The sequence below is a fragment of the Nycticebus coucang genome, chromosome 3, assembly GCF_027406575.1.
Source record: "Nycticebus coucang isolate mNycCou1 chromosome 3, mNycCou1.pri, whole genome shotgun sequence".
NCBI classification, from domain to species: Eukaryota; Metazoa; Chordata; class Mammalia; order Primates; family Lorisidae; genus Nycticebus; species Nycticebus coucang.
Genome location: NC_069782.1, coordinates 75754201 through 75776235, shown reverse-complemented (window position 1 = coordinate 75776235; position 22035 = coordinate 75754201).

Here is a 22035-nt window from a genome sequence, read left to right as displayed (position 1 = left end):
CTTTTCTATACCCTGCCAAGAAGAAATACGAGAGCAATGAAGGTTTTATGATAGCCCATAATCTCATGATTAAACAAGAGGCTGAAAAAAATGGGACACTGCTTTATGTTTTAATTGAAATGCAGGAACCAAAATAAACACTAAAGTCCCCAAGTCCTGTCTGGTGACAAGCTCTAATAGGCCTGTGTTAGCACCAACCGCAGCCACTTTGTGGGGAAACATGCATCACTGTGTGGTGTGTCCACCCAGGGAGCACAGCCGGCCCCTCTCAGCACCCAACCCGGCTGGGCTGGTGTCTGCCTGTTTGTTATTAGATGGGTATCAGTGGGCTGCCCCTAGGACTCCATGTTCACACATCCTCTTTACTCCACCAGTTGCACAGATTAAACCCTTGGAATTCTATGGGTAATTGAGTTCAAAGTTTAACCTTACATTCAAGAAAAGAACAATTCCACTAGGAGAACCACCCCCACAGTCCGGAGAAAGTCTGAGAGGAACCACAGGCTCTAATAGGAGAGTTGCCAAAGAGGGGACAGAGGAGGCAGGGGGTGGGTGGATGGGCTGTCCTTTCCCCCCTGGGAGGGCTATGTAAACTAGGGCTTAACTCCCCCTCCAGACCACCCAGTTTTATCTCTTTAGAAAAACATTAGCACATTTGACACTCTGGAGTAGCAGGGGCAACCTCTTGGGAGGTAGTGAACTGCCCTTCACCAAGTTCCATTAGCAGAAGGATGTACTGGGATAATCAGGAGACACCAGAGCAATTGACCAAAAAAAAAGTCTGGATAAATAGTTTTAAGTTGCATCCTAAGGGCGAATTAACTTTGTTCATTTTTCTTCTTTTTAAATTGAAGTCAAATAATCCATTTGGTTACCAACGCTCACAATCAGCCCATTCTGGTCAATGTCAAACTTGTCGGCAAGGACTTTAGAGCCAGTGACTAAAGGACTAAACTTTGCCTTTGCTTTCCCTTTGCATGTTTGAGGGTTTTCTTTTCTATTTTTTAAAAAGAAAGTGTTCTTCTTTGATAAGGAGAAGCCTAAGTAGTGGGCCCTCATTTGAATAACCAGGATGGAGAGCTGAGAACACAGTCTCTGGGCCTCTCTGCATCCCTGGACCCCTCTCTGGGCAGGTCTGGATGCCTTTCCTTTCCCCACAATCAATTACCCAGAGAAGCATCTCGTCATCTGCCTTTTGGCAGCTCTCCATGACCTGCCCTCGCAGAGTCACTTCACATCACTTCACATACTGAACCTCCTTCGCAGCACTCAGTGTGTTTTTGTAAGAAGATGATAAACGTTATTTTCCCCTTCCTTCAGCCTTATTTTAACAACAGGTGATTTGTTACCTGCTTGTCTCCAGCTGCCCGCCAAGACCTTCTCTCCTGACCGGTGCTGAGCAGCAGCGCCAGAAAAATGTTCACGCAGGGATTTCCAGACACCACTGAACAGTCTGAACCTGTGTCAGGAAGCCCAGCCGCTGTGCCCCCCACAGACGCCACCGCAGCACCTCCCTCCTGCCCTGACAGCAGAAGGATGGGTCTCCTGTGAGATGGATCTGCTGGGGATGACGGTTCTGCTTGGGCTCCAGCTTCCTGACTTGGGGCTGGGGGTGGGGGACATGTCCTCTATGTGTGCGTCCCAAGGTGGGCCGGGATCACAGCTGGCAGAAAAGACAGCAGTGGAGGGTTTCTGCTGGGTGAGAATGCGGGGTGGGGAGAGAGGGGAGCAGAGGGGCAGCAGTGGTGTGAAGTACCAGGCACCCCCCTCTCCTCACACAGGTAAAACACAACAGCATCACTGCAGAACGAGTTCCAGAATGCACAGGCAAAAGGGAAGTGGGGTACTGAGAGAAAGGGAGGCTGCGTGTAAAATACCATCTCCCTGCAGCTGTGCCACGCTAGGAGTCTTGACCATGAACTGAAAGAACTAAGAGACAGTCCTGGGCAGAGTGGGGAGCCTGAGAGGACAGCACAGCTGTGTGGACATGTGGAGAAGGTCACTGTCTCCACCTTGCCCCCATCTTCTGGAAATGACCCAACTCTCCAGGCCCTGTTCTGTCCCTGGTCACTGCAAGAGCTGACTGACTGTAGGCGGGGGCACAGCATAGTTTTTCTTTGCAGTCGCAGAGTAGGATGGGAAAGAGACAGGTCTTTATCATCTTAGCCCAGCCTGGCTGAGGCAGGGAAGGTCAGGGGGACTATACTGTGTGAACTAGCTGCTCCAGCTGAACCCAGGTGCCCCTGTGAGACTTGGGCCCGCCAGCCAGGTGGGATCCAGCCCTGCTCTAACTGATGAACCACAACAACTTGGGTAGCTACTTAACTCCCCAGATCTCCAGCTGGGCACAACAATCCCTCCCTGGAATACCGTGGTGTCAACGGAGAGCATGTGTGTGAGCAGTGTTGGCAAGACCCAACCCCAAAAAGCAGGGAAGAAAATGAAGAAGAGGCTGGGAACAGGAAGCCAGAGAAAAAGAGGGTCTCAGTGTCCCCCTGGGTGGGTGGGGGGGTGTTCCTGGGATCCACAGAGAACCCCCTAAATGGTGGTGCTCAGACTTGAGCATGTGTTTATACAGCTTAGAGTGCTCATAAAAGCACTCATGGTGGGTCCCACTTCGAGAGATTCCGATTCAGCAGATCTGGTTGGGGCCTGAGAATGTGTATTTCCAACTAGTTCTCCAAGGATGTCGGCGCTGTTGGTGCCAGGAATTTGAAAACCACAGCCCTAAGCACTTGCCTGCCTGCCTGGGGAAAGAAATGAGCTGGCACCAGGCCTGGAAGGGACGGAGGGGCCTTGGCCCTCAGAGGAGTTGGATTTAGGAGTAAGGGCTGGTTCTGGACCACCCTCCTCCCTTGCCCAGACACCCTGCCCTCCGTGGGCAAGCCTAGGGCTTGGTGGCAGCAGGATTTCTTTAACTTGCATGGCTGTCCATCGGCTGCCCCTTAGACCTGGCCCAATCCTTGCTTGCCCCCTTCTCCTTCCACTCCCAGTGAATCTTACCTCTTCCTTGCCTGAGAATACACAGCCTCCAGAAAAATGATTGCACATCTATACTTAGAGACATGCACAAGAATGCTGCTTACAATACTGTTTATAAAATCAAACAGCTGGAAATATCCTGAATCTCTATCCACGGGGAAATGGCTGAATAGGCTCCGATGCACACCTTCTTCATAACATCACACGGCAGTTAAACCTTCTAGATGCACTAATCTGAGCTACTCCCCATACATTTTATCAGGAAGAAAAGTGCAACTTATAGAACAGTAGACACAGTATGATCTCATTAAGAAAAACTAAATTTAAAAAAAGAAAAACACCGTACAAAAATGCTCACTTTTATAGTCTGTGTTTCTCTAAAGATAAAAAACATGAGCTATGTTGCAGATTAAAAACGTTGACCATCTCTGGGCAGAAGATCAGGATGGTGATGTGGTCAAGGGAAATTTTTATTTCATCTATGTTGTCTGGATTTTTCAAGGGTATACTCACATGTAACTTGAATGAGTTATGTATATTATACACCACATAACATTTCTGCTAACGATGGACTGCGTAGAGGATGGTGGTTTTGTAAGCTTGCAAGGGAGCTAAAGAGTTACTGTCACCTAGTGATGCAGCCAACATAAAGTCATAGCACAACACATCACTTATGTGTTGGTGGTGATGCTGTTGTCAACAAACCTACTAGGCTGCCAGTGGCATGAGTCTAGCACATACAGTGATGCACAGGGCATACCACTTGATGATGATGATAAGGGACCGTGTTACTGGTCTATGTATTTACTATACTATAACTTGTTGTTATTTTAGAGTGTATTTCTTTGACTTAGAAAAAGAGAGTTAAAACTATAAAACAGTCACAGGCTGGTCCTCCAGGAGGTATTTCAGAAGAAGACTTTATTATCAAGGGAGACGGCAGCTCCATGCCTCTTATCGTTTATTATCACAGGAGATTGCAGCTCCACGCCTGTTATGGTCCCTGCAGACCTTCCAGGGGGACAAGATACAGAGGTGGAGGACAGTGATGCTGATGATGCTGACCTTGTGAAAGTCTAGGGTAAAGTATATATGTATATCCTAGTTTTTAACAAAAATGTTGAAAAAGTAAAGAAAATGATGAACATTAAGAATAGAAAAAGGGTTCTAGAATAGACTATAAAGAAAGAAAATATGTTTGTCCAGCTGTACCACAAGTGTTTTAATTGGCATTAAAAAGAGTCAAAATTTGTTTCAAGGTTTGTAAAATGAAAAAGTGACAGTAAGCTTATTGTTGAAAAAAGACAAATTTTAAATACACAGCTAAGTGTCCAGTATAACAGGCCTGCAGCAGCACGCAGCTCTGTCCCAGCCTTCACATTCACTCACCACCTGCTCCCCGACTCGCCCAGAGCAACTTCCCAGCCTGCAAGCTCCGTTCATGGTAAATTTCCTATACAGATGTACCATTCTTTGTCTTTTATACCAGGGTTTTTCAACCTTTGTTATCTCACAGCACACTTGAACCTGCAGCAAAATTTACACGGCACACTTAAATTATGTTGATAAAAAAAAGAGTAAACAGAAGAATATACTGACTGTGCTTTGAACTTCTTTCGAAAAGAATTTAATTAATGATCTTTAAAATTTTTTGCAGCACACCTAAAAGCCTCTATGGTACACGACTGGGCTGCAGCACACCAGTTGAAAATAACTATTTCAGACTGTGTTTTTACAGTACATTTTCTATGTTTAGCTGCATTTGGATACACAAATCCTTACCATTATGGTATAGTTGTCTACAGTGTTCAGCACAGTAACGTGCTGTCCAGGTATGTAGTCTGCGCCCGGGTGTGCAGTAAGTTGTACCATCCATCTGATTGTAAGTATGTTCTATCATGCTCGCGCCAGTACTAAATCGCCTAGGACACATTTCTCAGAAGCAATCCCCATTTTTAAGTGATGCGTATGACTAAGGACACAATATCTAGATTCTAAAAGGTCATTAAGTGTTCAGGAAAATGGGGCAGAGGGATGGCAGCAGGGAGTTAGAATATTAAATAGGGTAGCCAAGGCTCTATATTTCAGTTAAATCTTCACAATTTTGTACAGTTGGCAAATTATTCAAATTTAAAACCCTTTGCACTCTAGGAGTCTTGGCGCAAATATGTGTGTGTGTGTGTGTGTGTGTGTGTGTGTGTGTGTGTGTGTGGACAAAGAGGAAATTGGGCTGAGGACATGGATTCCTGCAATATGCTGCCCGTAACCCCCAATCCGTCTCAGTTTTGTTTCCCTCTAAAGAAGTGTCTCTTCCTTCCAAAATTTATTATTATTATTATTATTATTTTGAGACAGAGTCTCAAGCTGTTGTCCTGGTTAGAGTGCTGTAGCGTCATGGCTCACAGCAACCTCTAACTCTTGGGCTCAAGTGATCATCTTGCATCATTTTTTTTTAAATTTTTTTAGTAAAGATGTGATCTTGCTTTTTGCTCAGTTGGTCTTGAACTTGTGAGCTCAAGCAAGCCACCTGCCTCAGCTTCTCAGAGTACTAAGATTACAAGCATGAGCCACTGTGCCCAGCCTCAAGATTTATTATTATTCCAAGATCTATCTGGTCTCTGAAGTTAACCCCATCATCTCAATGGGGGTTAACAAAAGAGAACTTTTGTTCTTCAGCTGTGCCCCCAGGTTGGCACCTGCTCTGAACTGCTCTTCCTGAGTGTGGCAAGCCTTCTGTGCTCCCTAGAGGCGCTGCTCAGCTCACCACGTAGACTATCAGAGCTGTTTTCTATAAGGGGTGATTCTTCCAAAAAGCTTTCCATTGACACTTCCATGGAAATTCCATGAAGTTTAGGAATGAACTTGGGTAGAATTGTCACTGTTGCAATATTGGGAGACTTTTGATACTTCTCACTTTATCCAAACCCTCCTTCACATCCCTGGAAAAGTGCATTTTTAGTTTTCCTCATTTAGATCCTACACAGACTTATCAGATTTATTACTAGAGATTTGGGGATTTTTGAGATGCTAATGCCATCTCTATTTTCACTGTATTTCATAATTACTGCTAGTATTTGGGGAAACTGTGAGGTTCAACAATTTGGGTCACTTTATTAAACATTTTTATTCTCAAATATTTGATAACCTTGGGTTTAGCTCCCTGACATGCTCAAAACAAAAATTAAAGGAATCTTTTTCAAACTTATCTTTTTTATTTGTAATTCATATCTTATTTGACTTCCAAGACAATGTAAAATCATTGCAGTGATAGATACCGACCTTAGTTCCTTTGCTGATTTTTGTTTTAAGAACTATGTGATGACTTGCTAGTAAACTATAATGCTTACTAGAGTGCATGACCAAAAAATAAAGAAATAAAACTTCTTTCTCAGCTTTTCGGGATTTTTTTTTTAGAATGAAAAAAATGGATGTTGATTTTCATCAAACTACTTCAGCATCCTTTTGCTTTTACTTATGTTCTATTTTTTTGCATTTCTTATTTTAACCTTTTGTTCTTGGGATACACCATATTTGGCCCTATGGAATGATTCATTTCATGTACTGTAAGATTCAAATTGATACTTTATTTTGTTAAGATATTTTTAGCAGACATTTGAAAATCATGAGATAGGTCCATAAACTATCTTAAATCTCCAGATATCCCCTACAAAACACGGTAAAAAGGCTCTCACATGCCTTTATCCCCTATTAGCCTCCAGCCATGTTAGCAGGACTTCTGAGCATCTTTATGAATCATGTATGATCCTCTAGCATTTGTTTCTTGGGAGCACATCTTCATAATATAGATGTGGTCACAGTCCTTGTTGGAATCCCCCAGAAAGCAGGTCCTGAGGTGAGCATTTGGCTCCAGGTAAGGCATGTGAGGCCTAGAGCGCGAGTAGGGGAGGGAAACAGGGCAAGTGGAAAAGCTGGGGAGTGCTGATTAGCAGTAGGTCACCTCTGCGGACAACCAGGGTGAAAGCCTGGGGCCTGGCTGGGAAACAGCAAGCGTCCCTCAGCCTGGTGTTTCCCTGAGACCCAGAAGCAGAACGTGGACCCTGAACTCTGGACCCACTGCCCGAAGGTGGCAGCTCTCCTGGTCCAAGCTGCCTGCAGGCGAAGCGCGCAGCCGGGGAAGCCAGACAGTTCACCAAGCTGACTGTCAGGCTGGAACCTGATGGGAACTTGGGAGCCGACCCCACAGCTGCAGCTGAACGCGGGAGATGCATGACAGTGTCAAAGCAGCTGCCACAACCAGCCTTCCTAAGTGGGCTTTTTAAACGTCTGATTCCTCATTTTATGAGATGATCTTAGCCCCAGTTTAAGTGCGCATTAAAGGTTTCCCAACCAGCTTTTGCCACCAGATTATCTGCAGACTGTATGGCAAAGTTGTTCAGGTCATTGACAAAAACAAATGTAAATTTTAAAGGAGAAGGTAAAGATTTCCTTGGTATGACTACGTTGCTGATGCCCTGCTGTTTTGCATGTGACCACGTATATCCTTAAAACCATCCACCCTTCCTCCTGAGAGCTGGGTAAGTGTCTAGTCTTGTTCTTCAAGAGCACGTCTGGAATAAGCCATCCAGGGTGCTGAGGTCCTGACACTGCACACCCTGGACCTCCACCCTGGTGCAGAGACTCACCTGAGATGCACCCACCCCCCCCAGCTCACCTTCGACCCCACCCGGGCCCATCCTCCCAGGTACGATGAGGAACGAAGAACTATCAGGAAAGAGAACGAGGCTTTCATAACTGGCATTACTTGGTGACGAAATAAACTGCAAATTTAATAGCTGAGACTTTTAGTTCATGCCCACATGGCCCCTGAGCGGCAGGAAGACAGACATTCCTCCTGCCTTGAAAGTCCCATGTAGTTTTGGAAATTTAAAAGGTGCTGCTTGCCCAATTGTCACCTCTGGGTGTCAATCAGCCCTGCTTTGGACAACCAAGATGTGATGATCACGTGATCACCCAGGGATCCCATGTTGTGGCCTTTTGTGTGTGAGGCAAGAAGGGGAGCAGGCTCTAGCTTGCCAGCCTCTGGATCCTGTTTGCCTAGAGCAGTGATTTTCAACTGGTGTGCCACGGCACAACGGCACTCAGTGAGAGGATCTTAGGTGCGCTGAGAAAATTTTTTAAGATAATTAATTCAATTATTTTTGAAAGAAGTTCAAAGTAAAGTATATTCTATTTTTATTTTTTGATAAAATAATTTAATTTTTTGATAAAATAGTTTTATTTTTTGATAACATAAGTGTGCTATGTAAATTTAACTATAGGTTCAAGTGTGCCCTGAGATAAAAAAAAAAGGGGGGGTTGGAAAATACTGGCCTAGAGCAATGTCTGACATTGAGTGGGCGTGGTTGCGTGAGTACCAATAAATCAGTCCATCCAGACACCTGCCTGGCTCAGTCATTCACCTCTGGGCTTTTGTTTAAATAGGTCTTCCCTGACAACCCTTCTTAAAATGGCCAACCTCACTCTAAACGCTCCCTGGCTACTTTCTCTGCTTTATTTTTTTCCACAACACTTATCACCATCTGATACCCTCCATATTTCACTCACCTGTGGTCTGTCTGTTCTTTGTAGAAATCAAGCTCCATTGTAATTAGAGGTTTTGCTGGTTTGGGTTGTTTCTGAAGCCCCAGTAACTGAGACAGAGCCTGGAACACAGAAGCACTCAATACTTCTTATAGAATAAAGAGTATGTAAGTGAATGAGGAAGAGAAATATTGTCACCAATGCTCTGAACTGTGGCCACATTTTTCCCAACTGACATTCTGAGATATAAATATTGAAAATGCCAGCAAACCTTTGCACAACAGAGCGAGCACATTTCATGTGAAGTAATATTGATTTAAGACTAAGTAAATCATTAGAGAATGTCAGATATCCCTTTGATCCAGAACAAAGTTTAGAAAAGATGAAATCAAAATTACCCCCAACGAAACACAGCCCTGGTGGGAAGATCTCAGGAAAACACTTCTCTGAGTGTAGTTGTCAAAAACTCATCAGAGCTGGGCTCAGTGGCTCACTCCTGTAATCCTAGTACTCTAAGAGGCAGAGGTGGGTGCATTGCTTGAGCTCAGGAGTTCAGGGTCAGCCTAAGCAATAGGGAGACCCCCGTCTCTAAAAATAGCCGGGCATTGTGGCAGGTGCCTGTAGTCCCAACTACTTGGGAGTCTAAGGGAAGAGGATCACTTGAGCCCAAGAGTTTGAGGTTGCAGTGAGCTGTGATGCCATGGCAGCCTACCAAGGGCAACAAAGTGAAACTCTGTCTCAAAAATAAATAAATAAATAAGTAAATAAATTCTCATCACAGGAAGCCCCTGCTGGAGAGGGAGACTCCTTCCTCCACCAGGATACAGGAAAATGGGTTATGAACCAACATTGTGCAACTGAACCATGGGATGGCTGGTGTGTGGAGCCAGTTTAAGGAAACTTCCAGAGCTGCCCAGAATGTGGGACCCTAGACAAGGTTTTCTCGCAGGGTATCTGTCACTGTAAAGGTACTTGGAGCATCCTAGGACTTTTCAACTTCTCCTAGACTCCTTGTCTGGAAATGTCACAGTGGAATCTTCTAGACAGCCCTACACAGACAGCAGGTGCCCTGTTGACCAGAAGCAAGGAGGTATTTCATAACCTGGGGGAGCCCAGGCATGTTCCAGGGATCTTCACACTGGCAAGTTCTGACAAAGGTTCTCTGCTTGATCAGAGTCTACTCAGGTCCTTGAAACCTCTCCTGGAAACACTTTCATATTAAATACAGTTTTGGTAAAAAAACTCTGCTAAATCAGTTTAGCAAGAACCCACCCTCCTCCATCCTTGATATCTGATCAGCTTCCTCATCCTCCACTGTCCGCCAGGTGATGTCCGGTCACCTTGTCCTATCTTCAGCAAGAATCTTCTTACTTTGGCTTATCTGGAATTCCCCCTCATCCCTGATGTTTCCTCTTATTAACAGCAATTTTCCATACCAACCCCCATCTTCTCTTTGACTATCAATTCCCAACTGCTCCTGCTATACTCAGAATTAAGCCAAATCTCTCTTCCCTTTGCGATGGTCCTAATTAATACCTATGGTGACTGTTCTGAATAACATCTACCTTACTATGTTTAACGAGTTTCACTGAATAATGTTTTCTTAACAGTTCCTCCAGAGAGATGAAAATTTACCGCTGGGGTACCCTGGACACTACCCTAGTGATGGGCACACCCAAAGCCCTAATGCTATCACCTTGCAGTATATGCACGTAATAGAGTTCAACTTGTACCTTCTAAACCCTTAAAATAGAAACAAAATGAAAACAGTTCCCCTGATTATACCGCAGAGGAAAGCATCCCCAACTCTAAATCAAATGAGCAAATTGGCAATTGTTGTCTGAATAAAATCAGCTTCAGAATTGAATTTGTGAAACGAGATTTGTACAGGGACAACCCACGGTTCAAAATTGTCAGGGTGTTTGTGGTCTCGAACACTCACAAATGAGCAGGCACACACGCTTTCTCCATTTTGTGTGTGTGTGTGTGTGTTATTCTCTCATTTAAGAGATGTCTTCATCTGCTATCAAGGGAAGGTTTATAAAGAGAGTTCTGGAATTTAACATTTTGGCCAAATCTTGCAATTTAACAATTGTCTTGCCATTTCTTAAATAGGACTAACTTTGCAGGGTTTGTGGAGTCTCCTTTGTTTAGAAAAGCATCCTGTTTCACACTGATCATCTCCTTTCACTATCCTGGAAGGAACTAGGGCAGAAATTTGTATTACAATTAGGTGAAATAGTATACCTCTTTATAGGAAAAAAGAACCTAAATCACAGGGTGGTTAAGAGGCTGGCCTGGGGTCACCTAGTACAAACCTGGTACAAACCATTGCCTCTGAGTGATCCCATGAGTAAAGCCAACTCCCCACCAACCTGGGTTCAGCTCTGATTCTCCTTCTCAACCTGTCTGCAATCTCTTTGTGGTTCTCTGTGTAACTGGAACCACATCATATTGCATTTTTGTTCTTCCTCATAGATCTAAAACTGATTCTGAAACTAGGTCAGGGTCCTTACGTTTATGCAGACCAGATGAAGGGTGGAACCATGAAACCACAGTTCCTTGTGAAGCCAACACTTGAGGGTGTCTCTTGCTCCATGGGACACCGTAGGCTACAGGGGCATCAAAAATGGTTCACTTCCCTATCCCTAAATCAGGGAAGGGAAGTTCAAGGCTGCCCAGCTACCTGTATTTCCACAGCACAGAGGTGAGTGGTCACTCTACAGTGTTCCCATCCTGAGAAGCAGAGACAGAAACCTCCCGGGGAGTCACCAAGTTGAGACAGACATCTTGCTCCCTGCCGGGATCCAGGCCAGGTGCTCAGTGTTTCTAGAAGTTTCCACAGTAACTGGAAACTCTGTGGTTGACATGAGCACCCTACCTAGCAGTCCCCACAGATAGTTCCTAGGATGCAAAGCTTCCCCATCGCGTATCCAATAACTGAATAGACTGTTTCTCTTACTCTTGCAGCCACTCACATTTCTTTCCCTGCTGTGAGGAGGGGAGTCCAAGCTGGTATCAAGGAGCCTATAGGCTGTAGTTGCCCTGCAACTGATAAAGCATGGAGTGTCCTGGCTAAGGTTCCAAGGAGGTGGCACAGGCTAGGGGGTTAAGTTTGAAGAGGGGTGGATAATTAGGCAGAGTGAAGGGAAATGTCTGCCTTAGGCAGTGGGACACTGGCACAGTGACCCAGGCCTTGCAGAGCATTCCAGGACTAAGTCTGCTGTGAACTTGCATGTGGGTTGGACACACCAACAGATGTGCCCGGAGGAGGGTGGGCCAGGGAGTGCTGGGGAAGAGGGTCATAGGCCTGCCCAGGGGATGGAGGGATGCCTATGTGAGTGTGGCTGAGCCACTGGCCCTCTCTGTGTCTGCGTTACTTGGTACACACTGCCTTGCCTGCTGAGGGTGCCAGCTGTGAGGCCATACTGCAAGGAGGACATGATAGGGACAAGAGCTCATCTCCTGTCCCTGCCTTGAGGCAACTCTTAAACTATGTATTGTCACTGAGTTTTCCACTTCTACATGTTTTCTCCCTTGATGTCTCCTTGACTGGTTGGTCCAGTTTTCACAGCTCTGCCATCAGGGATCACAGGTTTGGTCAGTGTACATGGGGTCTGGAGCCTCCTGCTCTGCTAACAAGCCACTCTGCCTCCCAGGACTGCCCTGGAGTGGCCCTGCATGTGCCCTGCAGTAAGGCCTGTGCTGTTCTAGGTCCTCAGGCCGTGTCTGGAGGTAAGCTCACTGCCTGGCTGTTTGCTAATGTCTATCTAGTAGAACAATGAAAGTTCAGACCTGAACCCCTCTTCCTAGGACCACGGTGCCTCCCAGGGCCTGTAGACTGGCAGCTTCCCCGCCCTGTGACCATGCAGGGGAGGAGATGGGCGGAGGGAGCCTGACCTTGAAGATGTGGACACCTTTCCACTTTGGGGGCTGCTCCACAGTAAGACCCAGAACCCCCAGGTCTTGGCAGCAGGAGGTGGGACACTAGACAATAGGGGATAAACCTCTGTGTTTGCAGGTCCTCTGTGGAGACAGCACTTCCAGGGAGCCATGTCAGGCTGTAAGACCTCTCTGTAGGTTTAGGGGAGGAAAATAAGGGTCACCACCAGGAGCTGGCCCTCCTTGTCACTGAGGCATGCATGCCCTGACACCCTCCCAGACCCGGGAATGGTCCTGGCTCTCCATAGTCCCTGGCCACCATCCCTAATCCAGAACACTGAGACAGAAGCCAGTGGCATCCCTCCATCCCCTGCCAGACTGTCCTTGTCAGATATGGTGGGGTGGAGGTCAAGGAGCAGCTTCCAGAGTCAGAATCTGATGTTAGATAGGCAGCCCACATATTCCCACCCCTGCCACCCTGCCTGGCTCTGTGACCTGGGCAAGTCACATAAACCCTGTCTGAGGGTTAGTCCCCATGCTGACACCAACCTCATAGAGCAGGAGGGGAGATGAAAGGAGCTATGTGTATAAATGATGCACTTGTCTAGGGCCTGACACAGAGCATCCAAATCGTAAAGAGTGGCTGTTATCACTATTGTCCTTGTCACTCGCTGAGAGTTGGCATGATCCTCCTACAGGGAAAATGGATTTCCTGATGCCATGGACCCAGAGGACTGGCCAGAGAGCCACTTAGTCTGGTGCAGCAGTTTGTGGCACAAGTAGAGAGGTCCAGTGACATTTCTTGCACATCCAAAGAGAGCGACATGTCCCATTTACCCTTAACTGACAGACTGTGACCTTGAGGATATGTTCTCTCTACTCTGGGAGCTGTGAAGTGGAAATTGGGTTATGTTAAAATTCTGTTTGCTGAAGTTGTCAGAGAATAGCTGGCGGTGTCTCTTGTTGGAATGAGGAGAGGATATTCTTTTTTAAGGCAGCCACATGGTTTCTTGGAGACCAGAGAGCAATGCTACTTAAAGGCCACACTTGCCACCAACCTTCGCTATGGGAGACTTGCTATTGTGATGTGGCTACCATAGGCATGCCAGGAGTTTGCATCCCCATCACAGACTGAGGGAGACATGGATCCTTGAAGACTCTTCCCATTAAATCAAAACTTAATCTTTTTCTCCCTTAGCACGTGGCTTCCAGCTCTAATGCCATTTATAAACTTTGGACTTAAGTTAGGCAAATATCGCAGATGAAACCATGAATCACCCTCAGGTTGGAATCACACATCCCAACTGCCCAGGGCTTCATAGCCTTTCACACAAATTTGCTGAATTACATGTGTTCAACTTAAAGCATGTTTTGGTACCAGTATATGCCTTGCTGTGGTGATAGAGGGAAACCAAAAGCATCTTTGCTGTATCCACTACTGCTCTCCAGCCTCAACCTGATTAGGTGCCATGGTGGGGAGGGCCTACCTGTCAATTGGCTGTGAAGAGACAGGCTCTAGCAACCACAGCCACTCACTTTTGAGATGACAGAAATGTATGGAAAATCATCTCCACACATAAGATTCAAATAAACAAAAATTCGTATGTACTGTGGAACTTGGGGTCACTTGTTAATAGAACAGATGTTATGTTCGCACCTGCTGGGGTCTACTGCACTGACCACCAAGAGGGGCTGCCAAAGACATTCCTTTGCAGTTGAAACTTGCATCTTCCCTGGGAAGGTCAGCTTCCTCAAGCCAGGATGCCAACAGAGATGCCCTGGATGACAATGGAGATTGGAAGAAGTTTCCAAAGACCCAAGTCTTAGCAGCTCGAGACCCAGTCCCTCACCAGAATGGACTGGAATCTAACTTCAGCCAACACTTAGTGCACACCTGCCAAGCACCAGGCACACAGTGCCCTCACAATCACATGCACAGTGGGTGTGTACATGCATAGGTGATTTTCAAGTGCCAGGACACACAGAGCAGCACTGCAGTCTTTGACCCTCAGATTGACAGTCTCCAACAGAGAAGTTGCTCCCACAACAGCTAGGGCACTGATGAGAAGGTTTCTTCCCACACTGGTGGGGAAGAGGGACAGTTTGGTCAGTGGAAGTTCCGGGAAAGGGAAGACAGTGCACACAGAAAGATCCTCCTGGAGGAGGGGCCCACATGTAAGCCAGGAGTCCCGCCCATCTTTCCTGATCCTTGTCTCTCCCCAGGTCCCTGTCCCTTTGACCTTCCAAGCACAGACAGCAAGGGTGAGACCTGGGGTTCACTTTGGGGCTTGGTTGGCACTAGGCTGTGCTGGGCCATTGGCCGTCTGGTGCCATGTGTGTCACAGCAGGGCCAATACTTTGTAAAGAGCCATTGCTCTGCTGGGGGAAGTCACAGGTGCAGTCCTGAACTCTGTGGCAACTGGAAAGTCACATGTCTCCCCAGCCATATTTCTGGGCCTCTGCAGGGTGGTGGCTGAGCTCTCTCCCAGGCTCCCTTTATGGATCTCATGAGCGATACTTTCTCCACACCAGAGGCAGCAGCTCTGGGCCAGACCAGATGTTGCTGATCAGCCACAGCGGCAGAAGTGGAGAGCAGCACATTGACGCACACACTGTGCTCCCCAGCCACGGTGCAAGCACTTCTGATTCTGGGGCTGCTACTGGCCAGAAGAAGCCCTATGGACATGGGAATCTGGCCCGGACCAGCTGTAATTACTCCACCCACCCAGCAAACCTCCACCAGTCCACCTTCCCAGCCGGACTCCCTCATCATCACACCATGCTGGAAGATCTCTTGGTGTCTAGACCCTGTGCACAGCTACATCCTGGCCTCTAGGGATTAAAAGGCCCTCCTGGAGCCCAGGCTAAATGGTTTTCCCTGGAAAACAGAGTTGCTGTGTCAATCTGTGCTTCTGCCTGGCACTCTGAGCTGCTGCTGAGACAACCAGGCCGTGAAGGACCAAGGCATGAATGTTCACCACCCAGCTAGGCACCGTGCTGGGTGCACTGCACTCACTGCTGCATGTGGCTCATGTGCTCCGAAGGAAACAGAGACCTCCCGCCCACATCCTCCCTCTGCAGTCTGCAGTCTGTATCTGGGGAGAAGCTCCCCACCCCCAGCCTGCCTTGTGAGATGCTGGCAGACTCCAATGGCTTAGTCCAGCCTGAGAGGAGAATGGACTGACTTTCAACCTCAGGTGCTCTTGCAGGGCTGGGGGCAATCCTGGTCTTGAAACATGGTCACCTCCACTGTCTCAGCCTCATGAATGCTGTGTCCTAGTCTCAGTTCTGGATGCCAGCTCAGCTGCTCCCACAGCTGGCCATGAAACTGGCAGGGACCAGGCATTTCATGTTCCAAGTGCTGTGTTTTCATAGGGGAGGAATGTGTGCTCAGAATTCTTGATTGCCTAAGAATCCTGCAAATATAATTTGGCTAAGTCAGTATTCTCAGCATATGCCACTTAAGGAGCAAATTTCCTGCCATTGTTGGCCTCATTCAGACATTTGTCAATTTCGCGTGGGCAATTACAAATTTTAATAATTTCTCTGTTTCAAATCTTATCCTTTTCCGGTCTGTGCTTCACACATCTTTTGAGAATTGTAATTACATTAGCAATGATGGGCAGAGCAAGCATTGCATGAACACTGTAGACCTATGATCTCATTCATTCCTCACAAAGCATCTACAGGAAAGATCCTCCCATGCTCCCCATTTCACAGATATTAAACATACCTCAGGAGGTTTTAGTAATATCCTAGGTCAAATTGAGTGGAAACATGGAAAGGCTGGTATTGAGTGCAGAACTGACTCACCCCAAACCATTGGCTTTCATCCAAAACATCAATCTAACCTTATCATTGCCCTGCTTAAAAGATGGGGTAGATTTGCTTCTCTCTGCTGTTCTACATCAAATACAGCTATGAACCCTACAAATACAACAAAAGGAAACCAAAGAAGGATTATGAGTGGTGGGAAGAGGACAGTGAGAGACCCCAGGATTAGAGAAACAATCTAAGAGCAGAGAAACTTTTGATCTTCAACCCACAGAAAAGGAAGCTAAGGTGCCATGTCTCCTGACCCCTGCTTTAGCAACAGATGTCCAGGTAGGCTTATTCCTACTCGGGATCAAACAGGAGAACTATCCACAACAGTATGTGAGCCCAGTGTAACTTACAAGGGAGATTGAGCAAGAACATGGTTGAAATAAGCATCTGGAGAATGTTCTCTTTCCCTGCTGGGCTGGAGATTCCTTTCTTCTGACCAGAGACACCTGGGAGGCCAGGCTGTAGTACTGAGGGACGTCTGCTGAGGATGCACTATTTGTTCCCATGGTCTGTAGAATTTTTTCCAACACCAAGAAATAGTAGGTGGTCAGCTGGCTTTAGTGGAGAGTGGGCGGGCAGGTTACTGCACACAAAGTGGCCTGGCTCAGAAAGACTCCTTGTGCCTTTACCATTTCCTTGAAAACCATAAACTATAAAAACTCAACCAAGATGAAATAGACAGCATGAGTAGTCTTATAATCATTAAGGAAATCAAACTCTTAATTAAAAAGCTGTTGAAAGAGAAATCTCCAGGCTGATATAGTTTCAATGGAGATGTCTACCAAACATTTAAATTAATTTTAAAGAACTAACACCAATTTTTCACCGTATCTTCCAAAATATAGAAGAGAAGCAAACACTTTTCTAGTCATTTTATAGGCAAGTATTACCCTGATGTCAAAATCAGACAAAGACATCTGACCAAAAAAAGACAGACTTTTAATAATGCACGAACTCAGACACAAAAATTCTCAACAAATTATTAACAAATTGAATCCAGGAAAGCATTAATAGAACCACATACTTTGTTAAATCTATTTATTCTAGGTATGAAAAACTGGTTTAACATTACAAATCAAAGTAATCTATCAATGCCATATTAACAAGATAAAGAAGAAAAATCATACAATCTGATCAAGTGTTTCAGAAAAAGCATCTGAAAACAACCCAAACAAATCATGATAAAATCTCTTAGCAAGTTGAGAATAGAGAGGGCTTCCTCCAATTTGTTAAAAAGCATCTCCATGTGTTTGTTAGCCATTCATCTGTCATCTTTAGAGAAGGTTCTATTCATGTCTCTTGCCCATTGATATATGGGATTGTTGGCTTTTTTCATGTGGATTAATTTGAGTTCTCTATAGATCCAGGTTATCAAGCTTTTGTCTGATTGAAAATATGCAAATATCCTTTCCCATTGTGTAGGTTGTCTCTTTGCTCTGGTTATTGTCTCCTTAGCTGTACAGAAGCTTTTTGGTTTAATGAAGTCCCATTTGTTTATTTTTGTTGTTGTTGCAATTGCCATGGCAGTCTTCTTCATGAAGTCTTTCCCCAGGCCAATATCTTCCAGTGCTTTTCCTATGCTTTCTTTGAGGATTTTTATTGTTTCATGCCTTAAATTTAAGTCCTTTATTCATCTTGAATGAATTTTTGTGAGTGGGGAAAGGTGTGAGTCCAGTTTCAGTCTTTTACATGTAGACATCCAGTTCTCCCAACACCATTTATTGAATAGGGAGTCTTTCCCCCAAGGTAAGTTCTTGTTTGGTTTATCGAAGATTAGGTGGTTGTAAGATGTTAGTTTCATTTCTTGGTTTTCAATTTGATTCCAAGTGTCTAGGTCTCTGTTTTTGTGCCACTACCATGCTGTCTTGACCACTATGGCTTTGTAGTACAGACTAAAATCTGGTATGCTGATGCCCCCAGCTTTATTTTTATTACTAAGAACTGCCTTAGCTATACGGTGTTTTTTCCTATTCCATACAAAACGCAGAATCATTTTCTCCAAATCTTGAAAGTATGATGTTGGTATTTTGATAGGAATGGCATTGAATAGGTAGATTGCTTTGGGAAGTATAGACATTTTAACAATGTTGATTCTTCCCGTCCATGAGCATGGTATGTTCTTCCATTTGTTAATATCCTCTGCTATTTCCTTTCTGAGGATTTCATAATTTTCTTTATAGAGGGAATGGCTAACAAACACATGAAAAAATGTTCATCATCTCTTTATATTAGAGAAATGCAAATCAAAACAATCCTGAGATATCATCTAACCCCAGTGAGAATGGCCCACATCACAAAATCTCAAAACTGCAGATGCTGACGTGGATGTGGAGAGAAGGGAACACTTTTACACTGCTGGTGGGACTGCAAACTAGTACAACCTTTCTGGAAGGAAGTATGGAGAAACCTCAAAACACTCAAGCTAGACCTCCCATTTGATCCTGCCCATTACTAGGCATCTACCCAGAAGGAAAAAAATCCTTTTATCATAAGGACACTTGTACTAGACTGTTTATTGCAGCTCAATTTACAATCGCCAAAATGTGGAAACAGCCTAAATGCCCACCAACCCAGGAATGGATTAACAAGCTGTGGTATATGTATACCATGGAATACTATTCATCTATTAAAAAAAATGGAGACTTTACATCCTTCGTATTAACCTGGATGGAAGTGGAAGACATTATTCTTAGTAAGGCATCACAAGAATGGAGAAGCATGAATCCTATGTACTCAATTTTGATATGAGGACAATTAATGACAATTAAGTTATGGGGGGGAGGAAAAGCAGAAAGAGGGATAGAGGGAGGGGCGTGGGGCCTTGGTGTGTGTCACACTTATGGGGGCAAGACATGATTGCAGGAGGGACTTTATCTAACAATTGCAATCAGTGTAACCTGCCTTATTGTACCCTCTATGAATCCCCAACAATAAAAAAAAGCATCTCCAAGCAAACAAACCAACAAACCCTACCGTTAACATTGCACTTAATAATGAGTCACTGAATGGTTTTTTCTTAAGTTTTCAGACAAGACAAATATGTCCAGTGGAATTTGTAATCACTGCAATAAGGCAAGAAAGAGAAACAAAAAGGAATATGTAGTGGAAAGGAAAGAATAAAACTATTTTTATTTGTAGAAGACATAATTGTTTGCATGGTATTCTACAGAAACAAAATTTCTAGAACTAATAAGTGAGTTCAAGAAGATTAAGTAACACAAGGTCAATGCAAAAGTATCCACTAAATTTCTATATACTAACAATATGCCTATGGAAGCAGAGATTTAAAATTCAACATCATTTATAATAGCTCCAAAGAAAATGAAGTATTTGTGTAAATCTAACAAAACATGGACAGTATCAATGTGCTGAAAAAACGAAATCACAAAGTGTGAATTAAAAGAAATCAAAAAAAGCAAGGAGAGAAATGCCACATCCATGTGCTGGACAGCTTAACAAACCAGGAACGTTAATTTTTCTCAAACTATCTATAGATCTAGTACAATTTTATCAAAATCCCAACAAAGTTTTCTTTTTGTAGATGGATAAAAGCGTATTCTAAAATTTAAGTGGAAAGGCACAGCTTGTAGACTACGTAGAACTAAGAAGAATAAAATGATTGCAATCATTCTAGCTGGTTGTTACATATATCAATGGAACAAAATAGAGAACCCAGGGAAAAAACCCACAGAAATATTTCCTACTGATTTTGTGACAAAGGTGCAAAAGCAATTCAATAGAGAAAGATAGCTTTTCAACAAACGGCATTGGAGGAATAAGAAAAAAATAAATTAACTTCCACATAGACCTTACACCTCATACAAAAATTAACCCAAAATGGATCATAGACTTATATGTAAAATTTTTAAAAATAAAACTTTTAGAAAACTATATAGGAGAAATTCTTCTGGACCTAGAACTAGAGTTTGTAAACTTGACATTGAAAGAAAAAAAAATTCATAAAAAGGGATAGACTAAACCTTATCGAATTAAAATCTGTTTTTGTCCAAAGATTTTGTTAAAAGTATGGCAAGACAGGGTGGTGCCTGTGGCTCTGAGGAGTAGGACGCCAGCCCCATATACTGGAGGTGATGGGTTCAAATCTGACCCAGCCAAAAACTGAAAAAAAAAAAAAATAAAAGTATGGCAAGACAAACTACAACTGGGAGGAAATATTTGGAAACCATATGCTTAACAAAGTACTGCTATCTAGAATGCAGAAAGAATTCTCAAAATTCAATAGTAATTCATTCTCTTAGCAAATTGAGAATAGAGAGGACTTCCTCCAATTTGTCAAAAAGCATCTCCAAGCAAACAAACCAACAAACCCTGCAGTTAATATTGCACTTAATAATGAGTCACTGAATTTTTTTTCTTAAGTTTTCAGACAAGACAAAAATGTCTAGTGGAATTTGTAATCACTGCAATAAGGCAAGAAAGAGAAAAATCCATTCAGAATTCATATATATATGAAATAGACAAAAAACTCATACATTTCACCCAACATGATCTATAGACAGTAAATAAGCACATGAAAAGGTGTTTAACATTAGTAGCCATTAAAAAGATGCAAAAAACAAAATAAGATGATACTACATATCTATCCTGATAGCTTAAATTAAAAACTGATATCACCTAATGCTGATAAGGATATGGAGAAATGGCTTCACTCATACATTGTTGCTGTGAATGTGAAATTATACAGCCTCTCTTACAAAACTAAACATGCAACTACTATGTTGCATGATACAACAGTAACATGTTGCACAGTAATTGCACTCGAGCATTTATCCCTGAGAAATGAAAAGCTATGTGCATAAAAAACCTGTTGTTCAGCTGATGTTTATAGAGGCTTTATTCATAATAGCCAAAAACTAGGAACAGCCTAGATGCTCTTCAACAGGTGAGATGCTATACAAACTGTAGTATACCCAAATAATGAATATTAGTAAAGTTTCTCCTGTCTCCAGAGGAAGAGAACTAATTGAATGGGGAGGAAGGGAAGGAGAGGAGAGAGAGAAGCTCGTAGTAGAAGCTTCTGGTAGAGAAGCTGATGATATAGTCCCAGTCCGAAAGCTGGCAGGCTCCAGATGTTCAATTTGCATCTGAAATCCAAAGGTGGGAATAAAATCCAATGTCCTAGTTTGAAAGCCATCAGATGGGAAGTATCCTCTCTTACTTTGGAGAGAGTCAACCTTTTTGTTCTATTTATGTCCTCAATGATGAAGCTCACCTACACTGGGGAGGGCCATCTGCCAATTTAAATGTCAAGCTCATCCAGAAATACATTCACAGAAACACACAGAATGTCTGACCAAATGTCTGGGCACCGTGTGATCCAGTCAAGTTGACACATGAAGTTAACCATCACACCATAAAAGGTTATTCTGCAATAAAAAAGAAAAATCTATAAACACACAGAACAACTTGGGTGAATCTTAAGGGAATGATGCTGAGTGAAATAAAATCCAGTGTCAGACTACATGCTATATGATTCCATTCATATATCATTGTTGAAATGATATTGTAGAGTTGTACACCAGACTAGGCTGACAGGCACTAAGATCAGTTTGTGCTGGGGATAGGCAGGAGTGAGTACAGTTATAAAAGTATAAGTGGAGAGATCTCTGTACTCATGGAATTGCTCTATTTCTTGACTATTCTGACATGGCACTATGGTTTTGCAAGATCTTATCATCAGGGAAGACTAGATGAAGTGTATACAGTAACTATCTGTGTTATTTCTGCATATGAATCTATAATTGTCTGAAAATAAAACATTTAATTTAAGACAACAAAAAAAAA